General features: G+C 38.3%; 1 protein-coding gene across 3 annotated transcripts in view; it reads left to right on the forward strand.

The window, feature by feature from the left end:
- LOC150101271 (myelin protein CNP-like) overlaps window positions 1-15,151 on the forward strand; it is a 279,632-nt gene that overhangs the window by 139,101 nt on the left and 125,380 nt on the right. The gene's annotated exons all lie outside the window — the stretch shown is intronic.

Here is a 15,151-nt window from a genome sequence, read left to right on the forward strand (position 1 = left end):
AGAGGAAGGAGAGAAAATGGGAGAGGCAGGAGAAGGAGTTGAAATTGCAAAAAGTCAAGATAGTATAGAAGCAAGGCATCAGACAGCAAGGGAGAGAGGAAGATGAGAGAATTGGACAGATATTGCAAGGGATAGATGAGAGGGAAGAGAAAGAAGGGAGATATTGGAAGCTGTAAGAGTTAGGGATGCTAGTGAGAGAAGGATATGAATAAATGAATCTGTTCAGATCATCATGTATGGAGATTTGATGATTCAGGGTGTGCAGAGTAGAATGCCAGAGGAGTGCTTGCCAGTGAAACACTAGAGAGTGTGGCACTGGCAGTGAAGAGGGGTGAAAATGTGGAGAAGAGTCTGGAACATGTGGATGCATGGAGTACATGTGAGGATAGAAGCGAGTTGTATGCAAGAGATGGATTACATCTGAATGCAGAAGGGCACAGCCATTTGGATAGACTGTTATTTTTTTTTCTAGGCAAATGCGTGTCAGGGCAGGGAAACTATAATTGCACAGGTGGAATGTAGCAGGGATGGTCTCATGCAGGGATAGTGGCTTGAGAAATGAGACAGTGTACATTGTATTACAGAGTGTGGTAGAGTGTGAGGGGAATACTAATAGCTATAAGAATAGCAGTGTACTGGTTTTCCGCATACAAATGCTGGAAGCATTAGAAATAAAGGGAATGAGGTTGTGACATTCATTGACTCAGCCTCTCCAAAGGTTGTTGGTATCAGTGAAACTTGGTTAACTGAGGAGGATGTTCTAACAGGAATAGAAATCGAATAGTTCAGCAGGATAGTAAGGATGTTGTTACAGAGCAGGGAATATAACTGGTTATGAGCAGGATATGTTTAGGCAAATTAGTTTGGCAAGTGCAAAGTGAGTGATCATTATGGGGGACTTCTATTATAGTGATATATACTTAGCAAAAAAACAGCATGCAGCAAAAGGAACTGAATATTTGAATTTCTTGAAGGATAACTGTCTTAGGACTGCACATGGTGGAGGCTATATGAGGATCAAGAGTTTTGGATTAGGTCATAACATCTGAGGATCTGATTGTGACTGGGATGACACTCTTGCCCCCTGTTAGTGAGAGTGACCATGTACCATGTTTTAATGCATTTGAGGATGAATAGTCATGTGGAGTTATCAAAACAGAAAGAATTATAAGGGCAACTCTCATAGACTAAGAAAACAGACTGCTGCAATGCAATGGATGAAAGAATTTGAAGGAAGTGGGCTCATCAGTGCATGGGAGATACTTAAGAAAAAATTGTTGACAGCAATGGAATACTGTATACCTTGAATGAAGATAAAGCAATTTAGAGTCAAATGGATGGCAAGAGAAATAAAAGGGGTATTATGGAAGAAAATGAGCTTATGCAAGACATGTGAGGTGTGTTCAAAAAAAGGCAGAACTTTTTAAATAGTGCACCGACTGGCACAGAGATCACACTGCAACTACTGATCACGCAGCACTTAGTAGCAGGTTTTGACAACAAACTGCCATTTTCCCCATTCTGCTGTGAGCATTAGTTGTCGAGTTACATCCAATGAAGCGAGCATGTGCACAAACTGTTTGTCAGATTAGTGACAATGAAAGAGCTTGAAGAACAATGCGTGTGTGAAATTTTGCTGCAAACTTCGTAAAAATTTTACAGAGACATTTCAATTGCTTAACCAAGCATATGGGGTGGACTGTATGAGCCGAACATAGTACTATGAGCGGTTTAAGCGTCAATGGATGAGTTGGTCAAAGATCAAGGTGATGGTGCTTGTTTTTGATTGGAAAGGCATTGTCCATTATGAATTTGTACCACATAGTCAGATGGGAAACAAAGAAGAGTTGTATCAGGAAGTTTTAGTCTATTTGAGGGATGCTGTGCACAGGAAGAGGCCTGAATTATAGGAAAACCGGACTTGGATGTTGCACCATGACAATGAGCTGGCTCATGTGTCACTCCTTATCTGCAGTTATATGGCAAAACATCAGACATCTGTTATGCCCCATTCCCCCTATTCTCTGGACTTAGCCTCAGCAGACTTTTTCCTGATTCCCAAACTTAAAACCACTTTGAAAGGACATCGTTTCCAAACCATAGAGGAGATTCAGGAAAATGTGATAAGAGAACTGCGTGCCATCACAGAAAGTGCATTCCAGGAAGCATTCCAACAATGGAAGAAACATTGGGAACGCTGTATTGCCAGTAGAGGGAGCTACTTTGAAAGGGAAGTATTTAAATGTTATAAAATGAGTAATAAAGTCTTTATAGCAAAATTTTGGTGTTTTTTTGAATACGCCTTGTATAAAGAGAGAGGTGGAGAATGGTTGCATGAGGATTATAGGGCTTAGGCTAGAAAAGTGGCTAATATCGTTAGGAGAGAACAATTAGAATATGAGAGGAGACTGGAATCCAAGGGGAATCCCAATAGATATTTTTGCTATATGGTGAGTAGAAGGAAAAATGACAGTGGATGGATTATCTTGCTGGATAGAGATGGGAATTGGGTATCCAAAGCAGATGACATAGTTGAGCTATTTAATGATCACTTTATTAGATTGTTCCATCCTTGTAAAACAGGCTTTATTCCTCGAAGGATAAAAGTTTTGAAGTGGTAGAAGTGAGGAAGAAGATGTATTCTGAATACTAAGTATACTAAGTGTTAATAAAGCAGGTGGACTAGATGGAATTTCACCAAGTGTTTTAAGGGAATATGCTATGGAACTGATTGTACCATTAACTTGGCTGTTTAATGCTGGCCTGGTTGGCTGAGTGGTCAGCTTATCTGTTCTCCAGCCAAAAGGCTGCAGGTTCGAATCCCATCTTGGGCATGGATGTTTGTGACTGTCTGTGAAAGTACTAGTGGTGGTAGTCGGCGATAGATGGCGTTGGTGGTAGATGATGAAGGTTGGCGGAGTAGTGAGATGTGGAGTTGTAGAGTAGATGCCCTCTCTCAATGAGTCTTTGGACTCCCTGAAGGTGTGATGTAATAATAATAATGAAAGTCTTAAAATGGGACAGATTTCTGGAGAATAAGATAGTACCATTGCATAAGAGTGCCAATAGAATGGAACTATCAAATGGAGTTATTACTGTTTGTATGTTTTTTGTGGTTATTAAGATTTTGGAAAAATTGGTAAGAATTCATACACAGAATTGGGAAGATCAGGGCAAGATTATTTATTATTAAAGGATGTTCTTAATTTACTAATCTGTAATCTTTTACAATAGAGTAACAAGAGCAGTGGATAAGGTTTAGGCATACACTGTTATTGTTTTGGATTTTTCAAAGGCATTTGACATTGTGCCACGTCACCAGTTAGTTTTTAACTTGCAACAGTTTAGATATCAGAGAGTTGTATGAGGGAACAGTATAAGGGAGTGAGAAGGATACAAGTGTATTTCCGCAGGGTTCAATACTGGGACCATTACTGTTCAATCCTTATGTCAATGATATTATCACAGGACTACAGCTGGTTGTTTAATTGTTTGCAGATGATGTGAAGCTTGAAAAGGTTATTAGTAATAGTGCTGATGTTTTGGTTCTTCAAGAGGATTTGAATAAGCTGGCGAAGTGGGCAAATGAATGAGTATGTGAGTTTAATGTAAACTTTTAAAATTTAGGATCCACAGATGGGATGCTTCATACTCACTTGCTGGAGTTATATTGGAAGAAGTGGAGGAAGCCAGGGATCTTAAAATGATTGTAGATAGAAATAGTTCACAAGGCATACGAGGGCATCATGAATTCAGGTAGAACCATGTAACTTACACATTATTCTACATATTCACCACGAAGTGTTATACACTTGTTACAATGCTGCTGCATCATTTGCAATCTTCTGAGAAAAAAGTTTTTCCCTTGTTGCACAACCCAGTCCTCCGCTGCAGATATGATGACTTCATTATCTGTGCTATATTTTGTTCCTTTCAAGTGTTTCTTTAAATTTGGGAATAGGAAATAGTCAGATTGGGCCATGTCTGGTGAATAGGGTGAGTGAGGCAGACATTGAAAGCCCAAATTTTGTATTGTCTGTTGGGTTTCATGAGCAGTGTGAGCAGATGCATTGTCCTCCAAAAGCAGCATGCCTCTGCTCAGTTTCTCGCAGCATTTTTCTTCAGTATCTCCTTCATTTCCTTCAGAGCTGTTGAATAAACTGCTGCTGTAACAGTTTCACCTTTTCTGAGGTATTTGGTAAGGGTTACACTATCTGAAACTCCAATCCATTGACTGTTGTTTGGTCTCTCGGTCATAGTGATGAAGCCTTGTTTCATCAACAGTCACAATACAAGCCTGAAAAAAAATTTGCACCTAAATTCTCAAAATGATCCCAAATCCCTTGAGATGACAGCATGCATTCTCTCTTTTGGTCAGCATTCAAACATTTGGGGGACCCAATTCACTGAGTGCTTCTGGATCCAGATGTTTGTGGATAATGATCCCAAATCATTCCCTAGATATACCCAGAGTCTTGACAATGTTTTTGGTTAATATTTGTCTATCAACAAGGATCACAGCATGCACTGCATCGATGTTTTCAGATGTGATCACTGTGGAAGGTCTTCCTGGGCTGGGGGCATCTGTTGTCTTAGGATGCCCAGTTTTAAACTTGGTCACCCATCTGGAAACTGTTGGATGTGCTGGGGCATAATCCCATAGTCTCACACAAAGTTTGGTGAATCTTTGTACTTTTGAACTCTTTTTTGCAGCACAAAAAACTTGATGATGGCCCACACCTTCGAATTTCTTTAAAACTTCTGACATGTCTTCTTATATATCTTAAAAGAAAAATAATATATTATTACAATTTAATGTAACTTGGGAGTTAAAGGGTTTTAAGATATGTTATTTCTTGTGGTTATATCAATTGCTTTAATATCATTTTTGTTCTAGGTGTTTATCAGAAATTTTCAACCCCCCCCCCCAAAAAAAATATTGCAAAGAATGTGAAGCCATCTCAGAGACTTGCTGCAATACTGAAGAGGACATTGACCATGAGAGATAGAAGTGTGGCAGTCCCATTCTATAAAGCTTTGATCAGACCTTGTCTCGTTTCTGTGCTCAGATCTGGTTGCTACGTTTTCTAGGGAATGAAGTAAATGGGAAGGGTGCAGTGACAGATTACAATAATTATATCAATACTGTATGATGTTGATTATGAGGATAGACTAAATGCTTGCAGAGTTTGGTGGATAGAAGACAAAGGAGGGAGATACGATTGAAACACTTTATTATTATTATTATTCAGGCCTCCATGGAGTCAAAAGACTCATCGTGGGAAGTCCTGTCTAGAAAAAACAAAATATATCATACCACTCCTTGACCGTTCTTGCTCTCATCACTATTAGGTAATGCATTCCATGGTTCAACCACCTTCCTTGCAAAGAAACCACTCCTCACTCACTTGCTCACTGCTTCCTTTTGCAACTTCCAGGGATGTTGGCTTATCATCGCTCCTTCCTGCTGTTCCACCAAGCAAAAGAACTCCCCCAGTATCAACCCTATAACTATCTCTCGAGTTTAAAAGTCTCGATCATACCAAACTCTGCAGTCCACATTCCCTCAGCCAATCCTCATAACTAACATTATACAGTCCTGAAACTATCTTCGTTAACCGCCTCTGTACCCTTTCCGCAGTTAATTTATCCCCTTCAAATCCTGTGAACCAATTTTGAGAACAATAGTCTAAGTGTGGTCTGATCAGGATCTTATGCAATTGAACAATAACTCTTTTATCTCTGCAGGTCAGCGTCCTTCTCAGTATTGCAATAATTCTCTGGTTACCTTCACCACCTTTGCAATATGTTCCCTGAATTTCAGTTTTCTATCAGTCATCACCCTCAGATCCCTTGTCTCCTCTACTTCCTCCAGTACAGCTCCTTCCATCGAGTATGCAGCCTCCCATCGATGGATTCCAAACTTCAAGACTTTATATTTTGCTGCATTAAACTGACACCTCCCCCATTCATTTGCCCATCTGTCTAGTTTATTCAAATCCTCTTGCAGGCTGCCACATCTGCACTATTACTAATAACCTTTCCCAGCTTCACATCATCTGTAAATAACTGAATATCCCCTTGCAATCCATTGACAATATTGTTATTAACATAAACGTTAAACAATACAGATCCCAGTAATGATCTCTGTAGGATCCCACTTATAACCTTCTGCCTCCTTGATACTGCCCCACCATACACAACTCTCTGATACCTATCAGACAGCCAATCCTGAATCCAGTTGACTAATTCGACATCTAAACCCATGTGTTGCAACTTAAATATCAGCTTATCATGTGTCACCCTGTCAAATACCTTTGAAAATTCCAAAAAAAATTGGCAATATATGCCTTTCCCTCATCAACTGCTCTTGTCACTTTATTATAAAAGGCAATTATATTACTAAAGCAAGAGCGCCGCCTTAACAAATCCATGTTGACGCTCACAGATAACATTACCCTCATCTGCCCAACGCTGATTATGGTCCCTCACTAATTTCTCCAAGATCTTAACAACTACTGATGAAACACAAACTGGCCTATAATTAGACACATCCGGTCTACTACTGTCTTTATGCAATTGGCACATCTTACCTTCCTTCTGTTCCTTGGGTACCTTTCCTGTAGTAGCCAGACTTTCATCGAAAAGCCAGGTCAACGGAGCTGTCAGTTCTTTAGCACGTTCTCTCAAAACCCATGGTGAAATACCATCCAGTCCCAAGGCTTTACTGACATCCTGAATTAAAACTTTCTTCTCCAGGATGAAATACTCCAATAACATGTTTATTGAACAACTCCACTATGTCCTCTGCATCAGTCACTCTATTTTTATAGAGTGACTGATGCAGAGGACATAGTGGAGTTGTTTTTATCCCATTTTTATCCCACAATTATTTCTTCTCCTACTGGCCACATAGCTAAAAAATTCCCTAGGATTATCTTTGGATCTTAGTGCCAATCTCTTCTCATATTCCAGTTTCCCCTTCCTTACCATATTAGTCACTCTCCTGGCCTGAGTCTTATATTTTTCATGCATCTGCTCTCCATATATCTCTTTCATAACCTCTTTTTCACCTGCAGTTCCTGTTTGATATTGTTTGTCATCCACTTTACACCAAATTGTGTCCTCTTCTTCACTTGTGGAATACAGCTTACAATTATGCTATAAAAAAAAATATCACTGCTTCTATACCTATCATTATCCTTCTCCAGACTCCACTGGACTCAGTGTTACCTGATGTCGCTGCCCTTTCCCCCAAGCATCCATTCCCACAAGAGGCCACCCCTGCTACCATCCACCCTGGGAATTCTAGTTTCCCTGTATTGACACACTGACCTGTTCAGAAAAACAGCAATGTCTCCAGCTACCTATGTCCTTCCTCATTCAAATGCAAGTGGTCTCTCACATATAGCTCCTTTCTGTCCTTAAATGTCCTCCAAGCATCCACATATTCCAGTCCTCTCTCCTCTGACACATTCTGGCTATTATGCTATTCATTATTACTGCTTTTCTACTCAGCTTGTCATTATCATACCTGGATAACACACATACACACTATCTTTCCTCTCTGCATTTTCATTTGTACAACCTCAAGCGTGAATCTCAGATCTCTCATCACCCAATTTACACTGCCTCTCAAGTCATTCACTTTTTTACTCATCCACCTTTTTACTCTGCTTAATTGCCATAGCCACAGTCTCTATCAGTCCTCCAGGCAAACACTCCTATGGCATCCCGTTTCCCCCCCCCCCTTTGGGAACCACTGATCTAGACCAACACGAAAACCACTTCCTATCCACTGCTGCAATATACGGAAGTAGCTGTGTTACGAACACTATTTAAGCTGTTATAGACTTATTATTAACACTAAGGAGGCTTTTCATACATTGAAAAAATGAGGGGAGGGAAAAAGGACAAGGGGCTATCCCTGGAAGTTACAAAAGGAAGTAATGAATAAAAGGGTAAGAAGAAGTAAGTTTTGTGCATGGAATGTATTGCCTGAGAGGGTGGTCAAACTGCAAATGGTGGATGAGTTTAAGAAGTGGAATGATAGACTTTGTATTGACTAGCATTGACCTCTCATGATGAGTATTTTGACTCCATAGAGATTAATAAAATAATACAGTCATACCCCGACTTACGCGAATCTGGAGTTACGCGGTTTCATATATGTACGTATTCCCGTCCTGCTTCATGCCTCACCACTAGTCGTATCTTTCCGGCGCCAGCCACATTCGCCAGATTCACACATACTGTGAACAAGCACTGACGTGTTTCTCATGGTCTCCATTCATACACGATTTTTATAGTCTACAAACCTAGCGATTATTTTAATGTTATGTTCTTGGTAAAAATTTTATCACATAAAAAATAATAATGTCCAAAGGAAGCAAAACTCAACATTATTAAGGATTTTGAAGGCGGAATGAAAATTTGTAAGCTAGCAAAGAAGTTTGATCTACAGGAATCCACAGTAAGAACAATCAAAAAGGTTTACAGATTTTGGAGGACATAGACTCTAACGAGGAATGAATTGTAGCCACGAGGTAAGGAATAAAAAATCATTAGCTTGCTATGAAGGAATTTTGTGTGACAAGAAAAAGACATTATGCCATCAGACGAATCTATTAGATTTTATGAAACCATTGACATCGAAATAACTTTCTTTTTTTGATGTATGAAAAACTACAATTATGATTATATTTCTTAAAAAATATAGGTGTTTTTGTAAACCTTTGGTCCCAATTAACTAATATTTTGTATGTTTGTATGCAAAATTATATCCGAATTACGCGAATTCGAATTACGCGCTTTTTGTTGGTCCCACCTACCGCCTAACTTCGGGGTATGACTGTAATAATAAAAATCATTTTCCTCATATTACTCTACATCTGTAGCTATGTTGATAGAATCAGATGTAAAGTAGTATGCATCAGGGATTAAGGGGAAAATAGAGATAAATGAACTGGAGATGTTTAGATATGGAATAATGCCATTGCATAAAGGAGACTCGAAGAGAGTACAGACTAGCCAGCATTTCCAGAAGAAATGGAGAATGGCATGGCTTTGTGAAGGAGAGTCCTTGTCTAAGTAATTTACTAACTTTTCTGCAATAAAGTGATAGCTGAGTTGCATAAGGGAAAATGATTATGCGATTTTCACAGGATAATCTATGGAACCTTCTACATAATTTGGAGCAAGTGGAGATTGACATGAAGCTGGAAATATGGATAAGAGAGAGTGGCTGATGGAAAGATCTCGCAGAGCAGCATATGATGATGAATCAAAGAGAGGGTAGGTAATTCAGTGGTGTCCAGGGCTCTATAACTTGGACCACTGCTGTTTAATTTTTACATCGGTGATACTGTAAATGACTTGAGGGGAAATATCTTTTTTTTTTTTTTTATTATTCATTATTTTTTTATATCTCTCCTGTCCACTGAAATGTAAACCTATAGTACATAAGTACTGTGGGAAAGTTAAGGTTTTTTTTTTTTTTTTTTTTCTCGGATAATCTGAAAACCATGCTTTTAGAGACAAAAAAAAAAGTTTTCATGCATCCGGCAAGCAGAGCAGTGATTTCGAATGGAGAGAATGGAATTCACTGCCACCTAAATGCAGTCACAAGTATCTATGCTCATGATTGGATTTGAACCTATACTTGGCTGAAGGGTGGGTACATTAACCATTCAGCCATTCAACCAAGTCTGCAGGTTTGGCATTGTTACCGAACTAGGAAGTGTAACAGTTACTTCACTAAGTCTTATTTAAATCGCCCTGCAGGATCTCTACATCATCTAAAGGTGATGAAGAGATGTAAATATAGAGACTCTGCAGAATAATTTTTCAAATACAGCTGACCCTTGAAGAATGAGGGTTTGAACTGCACAGTTCCACTTATATTTTTTTTTAATAAATATATTGGAAGTTTTTTTCCACTTCGTTATCCCGTAATGCAAAGCACATGCAGTGGATCTGGTTCCCACTGATGAGTCCTCAATAAAGGTCGAAACCTGTCTGAGTAGTGACCCTTCCCATAATGCATAGCATTATACATGGCCACAAGGATATGTGCTTTGCATTATGGAATACTAAGGTAAGTGATGTGAAGTCATACCACCTTTACCATGAGTTGCCCCAGTCCTGAAGAGACTTCAGGCACAAACTTGTTTGCTACACTTGGATAAAGGATTAAACCAAGTATATAATTTCTTGGTATCTTTAATTTAAAATATATTTGAAATTTTTTTGAAGATTTGCGACAATTAAAAAAAACTCGAAGACGAACCGCATAGCCCAGAAATATCAAAAAAATTAAGAAAAAGTTAGGTATGTCATGAATGCATAAAATATATGTAGATGCTAGTCTATTTTATCATTTACTACCATAAAGTATACACAAATATATTATAAAAAAATTTAAATTTATCCAAACTTGCATACACGGTATGCAAGTTTGAATAATGTAAACAAATGTAAAGATGCGGTATTAAATCATAACTGCATAAAATAATTGTTATTAATTAGTTAGTTAATTAATTAGCATAAAATAAAAAAATTCATGAAGGCTAGGATACCGCAAAGCAATCATTCGATTACACTAGGCTACCATAAAGCAATGATATTGCTGCTGCTTCATTATTAATGCATGAATCGTTATAACTGTAAATAAATATGAATTTCTTTTTCAGATTATCTTTCCATTTTTGATGCCTAGTACAGTGTTGTGTATCATATAAGACAATATTGATGTAGGTACTGACAGACATAAAATTCAAAAAAAAAAAATTGTAAACAGACAACATAAACTTAAGGTATTGATAAATACAGTACAGTACTGTAAATGTATTTTCACATCCTTATGATTTTCTTCAATAACATTTTCTTTTTTCTAGCTTACTTTATTATAAAAATATAGTATATAATACATACCATACAAAATATGTGTTAATCGACTGTTTATGTTATCAGTAAGGATTCTGGTCAACAGTAGGCTATTAGTAATTAAGTTTTTTGTGGAGTCAAAAGTTATATGCGGATTTTCAAACAACGTCTGGAGTCGGTGCCCCTAATCCCCGCATTGTTCAGGAAAGGGTCCAGAAGCAATTGACTAAGGTAGTTTCTTTATGTTGGAGGTTTAATGGATTTTTTACAACACTCAAAAAGAATTAAAATAGAATTTAATACTTCCTATATTTCGTCCTAGTTACTAGGACATCTATGGGGATTACAAAAAACAATTAATGTAACATGCACATAAAAACTTACATAAAATGCTAGTGTGTGGTGATCAACAGGCTCATCCATCCCACTAATGATAATTAGTTGAATTTGTTCAATTACTTTTTTTGTGATCTTAAATATGTGTTTTATTTAATTTTACCTAACCCTTTAATTTAAAAAAAATTATTCGCTATTTCACAAAGTGTACTTGTTAGAATTTGACACAGGGCACCAAGAATCGAAAAAGTTTGGGAACCACTGTCATAACTAATGTTCTAGTCTTGGTTTCACTTTCATATCCTTTTCAAATCAAAGTGACCAGATCTAGGCAGAATCTCCATATGTGATCTGATCAGAATTTCATATAATGAAACCACCACCACCCTTTCTTCACTGCTGATCAACATCCTTCTCAATATTGCAGCAGTTCACTGCATTGCCTTTACTACTGTTGCAACGTATACTCTGAACTTCCTCCAGTATAGTTCCCTCAATTCAATATGCAGCATTTTGTGGGCTGCAAATTTCAAAACCTTACTTCTAGTTGCATTTAACCAATACCATTTCATCTGCAAAGAATCGAATGTTTCTGTGCAGTCCAGTGACAATATCATTGCATTAATGGTGAAACATAAAGGTCTTGGGGTGAGGATTGATAGAAATTTAGGAGGATACATGGCAAAGGCAGTATAGTCCAACCACAGATACAAGAGCTGTCGGCTCGGTGCCAAGAGGAGTCAATTCATGTTGAAGGGGAGAAAGAAATAAGGCGATATACGAATTGGTCACCAACACGCGAAATCACATGCTTTATATGTAAAATTTTCCAACTGTTATACAAGCAAAATAGTTACCACTTTAAAAACTACAACGATCATAAAAGAGAAGCTAATTTTCCGACGTGTAATTGTAAACACTCTACCCACAATACAGAATGATTACCCTATTATCGGAATGGATTCTCCTTCTTTTGACATGTCCAGAAGTGTCAAACAGTCTCGTATCTGTGGGCGTACTATAAAGGCAACCCAGTGAAATGCTGAAATACTGAGAAAGATACTGGCTAGGATCGGTCCATTGTATAAAATTCTAACAAAACCACATGTGCCTTATTTTGCTCAGATCAATTATATATTTGGTTTAATCTTTTATCCAAGTGTAAAAAAACAAAGTTTGCTCCTAAAGTATTTTCAGGACTGAGGCAACTCGTAGCAAAGGTGATATAACTTCTCATCACTTGCCTTAGTATCCTGTAATGCAAAACACATCTCCTTGTGGAGATGTATAATGCTATGCATTAAGGAAAGGGTCACTACCCAGATGTTTCGACCTTTATTGAAGTTCTCATCAGTGGGAGCCAGACCTAGAGGATGTGATACTAAGGTGGAAGTAATGGAGAAGTCATATTTCCATATACCAGTTGCCAAAAGGTGTCACATCTTATTATTAAATTCTCGTGGAAAGGCTTAGACGTTGGTTATGTATTTTCACTATATAATTTAAGGAAATTACAACGTACTAGGATATACATTAAAATAAATTTTAATATATTTCAATATTTCGGCAACGTTACGTTGCCATTTTCAAGAACTTAAGTACAAGACACGTGCATGCAGGCACAACAAAACAGTAAGTGAGGAAGAAGTAGGAAGCTATTATTTCTCCTAAAGTCCTGATGGTGCCCTCTAGCAGGCAATGTTGGTATTCTTGGGCGATTGGGCTGAAGGTCTTCTGATGTAGGTTTCCCAAATATGAGGAAGTCTCATGCAGCCAAATTTGTTGAGGTTTTGATTGTTTCTTAGAGCTGAAGCTGATTCCATGAAAAGCATTTCATATCTGTATTTGCTACGGTGTATTATCCTGGCTTCCACCGTATTCTATGGCAGGTATCCAGCGCATGGTCAGCAAGATCAGAGTGGCTGTATTGGCGAAGACGGATGTAGTCCTTGTGTTCTGAAATTCTGATATTTGCTGTCCTGCCTGTTTGGCCAAAGTAGGACAGCTTACAGCTGCAAGGGACCTGGTATACACTTATTATTAAAGATATTAGAGATAAGTTGATGGAAGTTTTTTCACTCAGCTATGCTACCAATTATATATTTGATTTAATCGTTTATCCAAATGTAAGCAAACAACGTTTGGATAAAGGATGACTATTAAATTATTTTAGGAATTTACAACGTATACCAGAATATTAATTAAAAGAAACTTTAATGAATACTTCCTACATTTCGGCACTGTCACATTGCCATCTTCAGTGGGAACATACAACTATGAAATGTGCACGCAGGCACAACAAAGCGCAAATGAGGCAGAAGAGAGAAACTACTGTTGTTCCTAAAGTCCTAATGGTACCCCCTAGCAGGCTATATTGGGTTGGCTGTTGGGCTGATATTCTCATGATGCAAGCTTCCCAAATTTGGGGCAGTCTCATGCACTCAAATTTGTTGAGGTTTGGAAAGTTTTTTTAGAGCTGAGGCTGATTCTATGAACAATCTTTCATATTTAAACTTGCTGCGATGTATTAACATGGCTTTCTTCCAACATATTTTGTGGCAGGTATCCAGAGCATGGTCTGCAAGCCCAGAGTGGCTGTACTGGTGAATCCGGATGTAGTCTCTTTATGTTCTGAAATCTTGACATTTGCTATCCTGCCTGTTTGGCCAAAGTAGGACACTTTACAGCTCCAAGGGACCTGGTATTCCCCAGGTAGATCTAGGATAGTGTTTCTCAACCTTTTTTGGATCATGCCCCAGCTCAACATCTCAAAGATCTTGATGCCCCCCCCCTAGCATAATAGTCAGCCAAGTTCTGAAAAAGTATAATATAAATATGTACATGTACATTTTCTAATTGCCCCCACAAAATATTCAAATTGCCCCCCTGTGGGGCATACACCCCCACGTTGAGAAAAACACTGGTCTAGGGGAAGTGGTTGGTATTTGGTGGAGCAGATAAGGGATGCCAATTTTTTATATGGTTTGTAACAAGAAGTTAAGTCATATTTTTTTAAAATTTTGGTTATTTTTTACGAGGTGCACCGGATATAGGGAATGGTGATGGATTTAGTGTAATCTTTGTTATGAGGGGGGGTTGTGGTTATCTGGTTTTAATATTTTTTGGCGGTTGTAGACATTGGCTAAGAAAGTATTAAGGATGTGGTTTTGTTGAATGGTTAGGGCATTTTCATCTGAACAGATTAATTTTGCCATGTTATATAGTGTTTTTATAACCCCATATTGTTGTGAGGGGGGGGGAATTTGCGGGTGAATGTATCTGCCTGTATGGGTGGGTTTTCTGTAAACAGAGAATGATTACAGTGTCTAGGAAGAGAGACTATTGTTCTACTCTTTTTCCAAGGTGAACTGGATTCTGGGGTGTTGGTTGTTTAAGTGTGTTAAGAAGGAGTGGAGTGTACTGAGCCATGTTGCCAAATAGTGAACACATCATCAATGTAGCGAAGCCAAACAGTGCGTTTTTGTGTGGCAGAGTTTAAGGCTTTCTTTTCAAAAGTCTCCATAAAGAAGTTGGCCATGGGTGGGGAGAGTGGTGAACCCAAGGCTGTCCCCTCTAGCTATTTGTAGAATTTTCCTCGCCAAACGAAATAGCCTGAGTTCATTGTGAACTGAAATAGGGCTGAGATATAGGGAGGAAATTTGGCTTGGATGAGCTCTAAGGTTTCCTTGAGTGGGACATTTGTGAATATGGAGGAGATGTCAAAACTGACCATTATGTCAGTGTTTTTTGAGTGAGAGGTTTTCTATACTGGCTTTGAAGTGGGCTGAGTTTTTTATGTGTGATGGTGTGTTGCCAGTATAGTGAGTGCTTTGGCTAATTTGTATGTGCGAGAATCAATGCCATCCACTATGGGACATAATGGCACGTTTTGTTTATGTATTTTTGGAAGTCCATGTATTCGGGGGGGGGG

The sequence above is a fragment of the Typopeltis vanoorti genome, chromosome 11 (assembly GCF_054136105.1).
Source record: "Typopeltis vanoorti isolate ZY-2024b chromosome 11, IOZ_Tvanoo_1.0, whole genome shotgun sequence".
Lineage (NCBI taxonomy): Eukaryota > Metazoa > Arthropoda > Arachnida > Uropygi > Thelyphonidae > Typopeltis > Typopeltis vanoorti.